The 5,000-nt window shown below is 47.7% G+C and overlaps 12 non-coding genes and 15 pseudogenes across 12 annotated transcripts in view; all 27 read left to right on the top strand.

Moving 5' to 3' along the window:
* Positions 1-37, top strand: part of LOC133945707 (5S ribosomal RNA) — a 119-nt gene extending 82 nt beyond the window's left edge. The window contains exon 1 of the ribosomal RNA XR_009917433.1: positions 1-37. This exon is cut by the window's left edge and continues 82 nt beyond it. This is a non-coding gene — a ribosomal RNA (5S ribosomal RNA).
* Positions 38-99: 62 nt separating this feature from the next.
* LOC133943733 (5S ribosomal RNA) lies at positions 100-218 on the top strand (annotated as a pseudogene).
* Positions 219-280: 62 nt separating this feature from the next.
* On the top strand, positions 281-399 carry LOC133946259 (5S ribosomal RNA). The gene has a single exon (XR_009917960.1). It is a non-coding gene; the product is annotated as a 5S ribosomal RNA (ribosomal RNA).
* A 218-nt stretch (positions 400-617) lies between these two features.
* Positions 618-726, top strand: LOC133942761 (5S ribosomal RNA; annotated as a pseudogene).
* A 62-nt stretch (positions 727-788) lies between these two features.
* On the top strand, positions 789-907 carry LOC133936382 (5S ribosomal RNA). Its single transcript, XR_009914479.1, has one exon. It is a non-coding gene; the product is annotated as a 5S ribosomal RNA (ribosomal RNA).
* Positions 908-969: 62 nt separating this feature from the next.
* Positions 970-1,088, top strand: LOC133944040 (5S ribosomal RNA; annotated as a pseudogene).
* Positions 1,089-1,150: 62 nt separating this feature from the next.
* Positions 1,151-1,259, top strand: LOC133942188 (5S ribosomal RNA; annotated as a pseudogene).
* A 62-nt stretch (positions 1,260-1,321) lies between these two features.
* On the top strand, positions 1,322-1,440 carry LOC133935035 (5S ribosomal RNA). The gene has a single exon (XR_009913194.1). It is a non-coding gene; the product is annotated as a 5S ribosomal RNA (ribosomal RNA).
* A 62-nt stretch (positions 1,441-1,502) lies between these two features.
* On the top strand, positions 1,503-1,621 carry LOC133944128 (5S ribosomal RNA; annotated as a pseudogene).
* Positions 1,622-1,683: 62 nt separating this feature from the next.
* LOC133935812 (5S ribosomal RNA) lies at positions 1,684-1,802 on the top strand. The gene has a single exon (XR_009913940.1). It is a non-coding gene; the product is annotated as a 5S ribosomal RNA (ribosomal RNA).
* Positions 1,803-1,864: 62 nt separating this feature from the next.
* On the top strand, positions 1,865-1,983 carry LOC133935438 (5S ribosomal RNA). Its single transcript, XR_009913582.1, has one exon. It is a non-coding gene; the product is annotated as a 5S ribosomal RNA (ribosomal RNA).
* Positions 1,984-2,045: 62 nt separating this feature from the next.
* Positions 2,046-2,164, top strand: LOC133945566 (5S ribosomal RNA). Its single transcript, XR_009917299.1, has one exon. It is a non-coding gene; the product is annotated as a 5S ribosomal RNA (ribosomal RNA).
* Positions 2,165-2,226: 62 nt separating this feature from the next.
* Positions 2,227-2,345, top strand: LOC133943780 (5S ribosomal RNA; annotated as a pseudogene).
* Positions 2,346-2,407: 62 nt separating this feature from the next.
* On the top strand, positions 2,408-2,526 carry LOC133934381 (5S ribosomal RNA). The gene has a single exon (XR_009912565.1). It is a non-coding gene; the product is annotated as a 5S ribosomal RNA (ribosomal RNA).
* Positions 2,527-2,588: 62 nt separating this feature from the next.
* On the top strand, positions 2,589-2,697 carry LOC133943047 (5S ribosomal RNA; annotated as a pseudogene).
* Positions 2,698-2,759: 62 nt separating this feature from the next.
* Positions 2,760-2,878, top strand: LOC133944169 (5S ribosomal RNA; annotated as a pseudogene).
* Positions 2,879-2,940: 62 nt separating this feature from the next.
* On the top strand, positions 2,941-3,059 carry LOC133942498 (5S ribosomal RNA; annotated as a pseudogene).
* A 62-nt stretch (positions 3,060-3,121) lies between these two features.
* Positions 3,122-3,240, top strand: LOC133945110 (5S ribosomal RNA). The gene has a single exon (XR_009916864.1). It is a non-coding gene; the product is annotated as a 5S ribosomal RNA (ribosomal RNA).
* Positions 3,241-3,302: 62 nt separating this feature from the next.
* On the top strand, positions 3,303-3,421 carry LOC133944616 (5S ribosomal RNA). Its single transcript, XR_009916397.1, has one exon. It is a non-coding gene; the product is annotated as a 5S ribosomal RNA (ribosomal RNA).
* A 62-nt stretch (positions 3,422-3,483) lies between these two features.
* On the top strand, positions 3,484-3,602 carry LOC133945706 (5S ribosomal RNA). The gene has a single exon (XR_009917432.1). It is a non-coding gene; the product is annotated as a 5S ribosomal RNA (ribosomal RNA).
* Positions 3,603-3,664: 62 nt separating this feature from the next.
* Positions 3,665-3,783, top strand: LOC133943666 (5S ribosomal RNA; annotated as a pseudogene).
* Positions 3,784-3,845: 62 nt separating this feature from the next.
* Positions 3,846-3,964, top strand: LOC133935866 (5S ribosomal RNA). The gene has a single exon (XR_009913991.1). It is a non-coding gene; the product is annotated as a 5S ribosomal RNA (ribosomal RNA).
* A 62-nt stretch (positions 3,965-4,026) lies between these two features.
* LOC133943665 (5S ribosomal RNA) lies at positions 4,027-4,145 on the top strand (annotated as a pseudogene).
* A 182-nt stretch (positions 4,146-4,327) lies between these two features.
* LOC133942033 (5S ribosomal RNA) lies at positions 4,328-4,446 on the top strand (annotated as a pseudogene).
* Positions 4,447-4,508: 62 nt separating this feature from the next.
* Positions 4,509-4,627, top strand: LOC133940901 (5S ribosomal RNA; annotated as a pseudogene).
* Positions 4,628-4,689: 62 nt separating this feature from the next.
* Positions 4,690-4,808, top strand: LOC133943911 (5S ribosomal RNA; annotated as a pseudogene).
* Positions 4,809-4,870: 62 nt separating this feature from the next.
* LOC133944008 (5S ribosomal RNA) lies at positions 4,871-4,989 on the top strand (annotated as a pseudogene).
* The last annotated feature ends 11 nt before the right edge of the window (positions 4,990-5,000 follow it).

Raw genomic sequence — 5,000 nt, 5'->3', positions numbered from 1 at the left:
ATGGGAGACTGCCTGGGAATACCAGGTGCTGTAAGCTTTTTTCTTCTTTTACCTGACGTATTTACATGTATAAATAAGGTTCAGAGGGTGGACTCAATCGCTTACGGCCACACCAACCTGAATACGCCCGATCTCTTCTGATCTCGGAAGCTAAGCAAAGGTCGAGCCTGGTTAGTACTTGGATGGGAGACTGCCTGGGAACCCAGGTGCTCTAAGCTTTTTTTCACTTTTACCTGACGTATATACATTTATAAATAAGGTTCAGAGGGTGGACTCAATCGCTTACGGCCACACCAACCTGAATACGCCCGATCTCGTCTGATCTCGGAAGCTAAGCAGGGTCGGGCCTGGTTAGTACTTGGATGGGAGACTGCCTGGGAATACCAGGTGCTGTAAGCTTTTTTCCACTTTTACCTGACGTATATACATGTATAAATAAGGTTCAGAGGGTGGACTCATTCGCTTACAGCCAACCTGAATACGCCCGATCTCGTCTGATCTCGGAAGCTAAGCAGGGTCGGGCCTGGTTAGAACATAGATGTGAGACTGCCTAAGAATACCAGGTGCTGTAAGCTTTTACCTGACGTATAAACAAGGTTCAGAGGGTGGACTCATTTGCTAACGGCCACACCAACCTGAATGCGCCTGATCTCGGAAGCTAAGCAGGGTCGGGCCTGGTTAGTACTTGGATGGGAGACTGCCTGGGAATACCAGGTGCTGTAAGCTTTTTTCCACTCTTACCTGACGTATTTACATGTATAAATAAGGTTCAGAGGGTGGACTAATTCGCTTACGGCCACACCAACCTGAATGCGCCCGGTCTCGTCTGATCTCGGAAGCTAAGCAGGGTCGGGCCTGGTTGGTACTTGAATGGGAGACTGCCTGTGAATACCAGGTGCTGTAAGCTTTTTTCCACTTTTACCTGACGTATTTACATGTATAAATAAGGTTCAGATGGTGGACTCATTCGCTTACGGCCACACCAACCTGAATAGGCCTGGTCTCATCTGATCTCTGAAGCTAAGCAGGGTCGGGCCTGTTTAGTACTTGAATGGGAGACTGCCTGTAGATACTAGGTGCTGTAAGCTTTTTTCCACTCTTACCTGACGTATTTACATGAATAAATAAGGTTCAGAGAGTGGACTCTTTTGCTTACGGCCACACCAACCTGAATGCGCCTGATCTCGGAAGCTAAGCAGGGTCGGGCCCGGTTAGTACTTGGATGGGAGACTGCCTGGGAATACCAGGTGCTGTAAGCTTTTTTCCACTTTTACCTGACGTATTTACATGTATAAATAAGGGTCAGAGGGTGGACTCGTTTGCTTACGGCCACACCAACCTGAATACGCCCGATCTCGTCTGATCTCGGAAGCTAATAAGGGTCGGGCCTGGTTAGTACTTGGATGGGAGACTGCCTGGGAATACCAGGTGCTGTAAGCTTTTTTCTTCTTTTACCTGACGTATTTACATGTATAAATAAGGGTCAGAGGGTGGACTCAATCGCTTACTGCCACACCAACCTGAATACGCCCAATCTCGTCTGATCTCGGAAGCTAAGCAAAGGTCGAGCCTGCTTAGTACTTGGATGGGAGACTGCCTGGGAACCCAGGTGCTGTAAGCTTTTTTCCATTTTTACCTGACGTATATACATGTATAAATAAGGTTCAGAGGGTGGAATTATTCGCTTAGAGCCACACCAACCTGAATACGCCCGATCTCGTCTGATCTCGGAAGCTAAGCAGGGTCGGGCCTGACTAGTACTTGGATGGGAGACTGCCTGGGAATACCAGGTACTGTAAGCTTTTTTCCACTCTTAACTGACGTATTTACATGTATAAATAAGGTTCAGAGGGTGGACTCATTCGCTTACGGCCACACCAACCTGAATACTCCCGGTCTCGTCTGATCACGGAAGCTAAGCAGGGTCGGGCCTGGTTAGTACTTGGATGGGAGACTGCCTGGGAATACCAGGTGCTGTAAGTTTTTTTCTTCTTTTACCTGACTTATTTACATCTATAAATAAGGGTCAGAGGGTGGACTCATTCGCTTACTGCCACACCAACCTGAATACGCCCGATCTCGTCTGATCTCGGAAGCTAAGCAGGGTCGGGCCTGGTTAGTACTTGGATGGGAGACTGCCTGGGAAGACCAGGTGCTGTAAGCTTTTTTCTTCTTTTACCTGACGTATTTACATGTATAAATAAGGTTCAGAGGGTGGACTCATTCGCTTACGGCCACACCAACCTGAATACGCCCGATCTCGCCTGTTCTCAGAAGCTAAGGAGGGTAGGGCCTGGTTAGTACTTGGATAGGAGACTGCCAGGGAATACCAGGTTCTGTAAGATTTTTTCCTCTTTTACCTGACTTATTTACATGTATAAATAAGGTTCAGAGGGTGGACTCGTTCGCTTACGGCCACACCAACCTGAATACGCCCGATCTCGTCTGATCTCGGAAGCTAAGCAGGGTCGGGCCTGGTTAGTACTTGGATGGGAGACTGCCTGGGAATACCAGCTGCTGTAAGCTGTTTTCTTCTTTTACCTGACGTATTTACAAGTATAAATAAGGTTCAGAGGGTGGACTCTTTCGCTTACGGCCACACCAACCTGAATACGCCTGATCTCGGAAGCTAATCAGGGTCGGGCCTGGTTAGTACTTGGATGGGAGACTGCCTGGGAATACCAGGTGCTGTAAGCTTTTTTCCACTTTAACCTGACGTATTTACATGTATAAATAAGGTTCAGAGGGTGGACTCATTCGCTTACGGACACACCAACCTGAATACGCCCGATCTCGCCTGTTCTCGGAAGCTAAGCAGAGTCCGGCCTGGTTAGTACTTGAATGGTAGACTTCCTGAGAATACCAGGTGCTGCAAGCTTTTTTCTTCTTTTACCTGACGTATTTACATGTATAAATAAGGTTCAGAGGGTGGACTCATTCGCTTACGGCCACACCAACCTGAATACGCCCGATCTTGTCTGATCTGGGAAGCTAAGCAGGGTCGGGCCGGGTTAGTACTTGGACGGGAGACTGCCTGGGAATACGAGGTGCTGTAAGCTTTTTTCCACTTTTACCTGACTTATTTACATGTATAAATAAGGTTCAGAGGGTGGACTCGTTCGCTTACGGCCACACCAACCTGAATACGCCCGATCTCGTCTGATCTCGGAAGCTAAGCAGGGTCGGGCCTGGTTAGTACTTGGATGGGAGACTCACTGGGAATACCAGGTGCTGTAAGCTTTTTTCTTCTTTTACCTGACGTATTTACATGTATAAATAAGGTTCAGAGGGTGGACTTGTTCGCTTACGGCCACACCAACCTGAATACGCCCGATCTCGTCTGATCTCGGAAGCTAAGCAGGGTCGGGCCTGGTTAGTACTTGGATGGGAGACTGCCTGGGAATACCAGGTGCTGTAAGTTTTTTTCTTCTTTTACCTGACTTATTTACATCTATAAATAAGGGTCAGAGGGTGGACTCATTCGCTTACTGCCACACCAACCTGAATACGCCCGATCTCGTCTGATCTCGGAAGCTAAGCAGGGTCGGGCCTGGTTAGTACTTGGATGGGAGACTGCCTGGGAATACCAGGTGCTGTAAGCTTTTTTCTTCTTTTACCTGACGTATTTACATGTATAAATAAGGTTCAGAGGGTGGACTCATTCGCTTACGGCCACACCAACCTGAATACGCCCGATCTCGCCTGTTCTCAGAAGCTAAGGAGGGTAGGGCCTGGTTAGTACTTGGATGGGAGACTGCCTGGGAATACCAGGTTCTGTAAGATTTTTTCCTCTTTTACCTGACTTATTTACATGTATAAATAAGGTTCAGAGGGTGGACTCGTTCGCTTACGGCCACACCAACCTGAATACGCCCGATCTCGTCTGATCTCGGAAGCTAAGCAGGGTCGGGCCTGGTTAGTACTTGGATGGGAGACTGCCTGGGAATACCAGGTTCTGTAAGATTTTTTCCTCTTTTACCTGACTTATTTACATGTATAAATAAGGTTCAGAGGGTGGACTCGTTTGCTTACGGCCACACCAACCTGAATACGCCCGATCTCGCCTGTTCTCAGAAGCTAAGGAGGGTAGGGCCTGGTTAGTACTTGGATGGGAGACTGCCTGGGAATACCAGGTTCTGTAAGATTTTTTCCTCTTTTACCTGACTTATTTACATGTATAAATAAGGTTCAGAGGGTGGACTCGTTCGCTTACGGCCACACCAACCTGAATACGCCCGATCTCGTCTGATCTCGGAAGCTAAGCTTTTTTCCACTTTTACCTGACGTATTTAATTGTATAAATAAAGTTCAGCGGGTCGACTCATTCTCTTACGGCCACACCAACCTGAATACGCCCGATATAGTCTGATCTCGGAAGCTAAGCAGGGTCGGGCCTGGATAGTACTTGACTGGGAGACTCCCTGGGAATACCAGGTGCTGTAAGCTTTTTTCTTCTTTTACCTGACGTATTTACATGTATAAATAAGGTTCAGAGGGTGGACTCATTCGCTTACGGCCACACCAACCTAAATACCCCTGATCTCGCCTGTTCTCGGAAGCTAAGCAGGGTCGGGCCTGGTTAGTACTTGGATGGGAGACTGCCTGGGAATACCAGGTGCTGTAAGCTTTTTTCCACTTTTACCTGACGTATTTACATGTATAAATAAGGTTCAGAGGGTGGACTCATTCGCTTACGGCCACACCAATCTGAATAAGCCCGATCTCTTCTGATGTCCGAAGCTAAGCAGGGTCGGGCCTGGTTAGTACTTGGATGGGAGACTGCCTTGGAATACCTGGTGCTTTAAGCTTTTTTCCACTTTTACCTGATGTATTTAATTGTATAAATAAGGTTCAGAGGGTCGACTCATTCGCTTACGGCCACACCAACCTGAATACGCCCGATGTAGTCTGATCTCGGAAGCTAAGCAGGGTCGGTCCTGGTTAGTACTTGCATGGGAGACTCCCTGGGAATACCATGTGCAGTAAGCTTTTTTCTTCTT

Source organism: Platichthys flesus, chromosome 22 (genome assembly GCF_949316205.1).
Source record: "Platichthys flesus chromosome 22, fPlaFle2.1, whole genome shotgun sequence".
Lineage (NCBI taxonomy): Eukaryota > Metazoa > Chordata > Actinopteri > Pleuronectiformes > Pleuronectidae > Platichthys > Platichthys flesus.
Note: the sequence above shows the minus strand (reverse complement) of the source record. Positions and strands in the feature narration are given on the sequence as shown.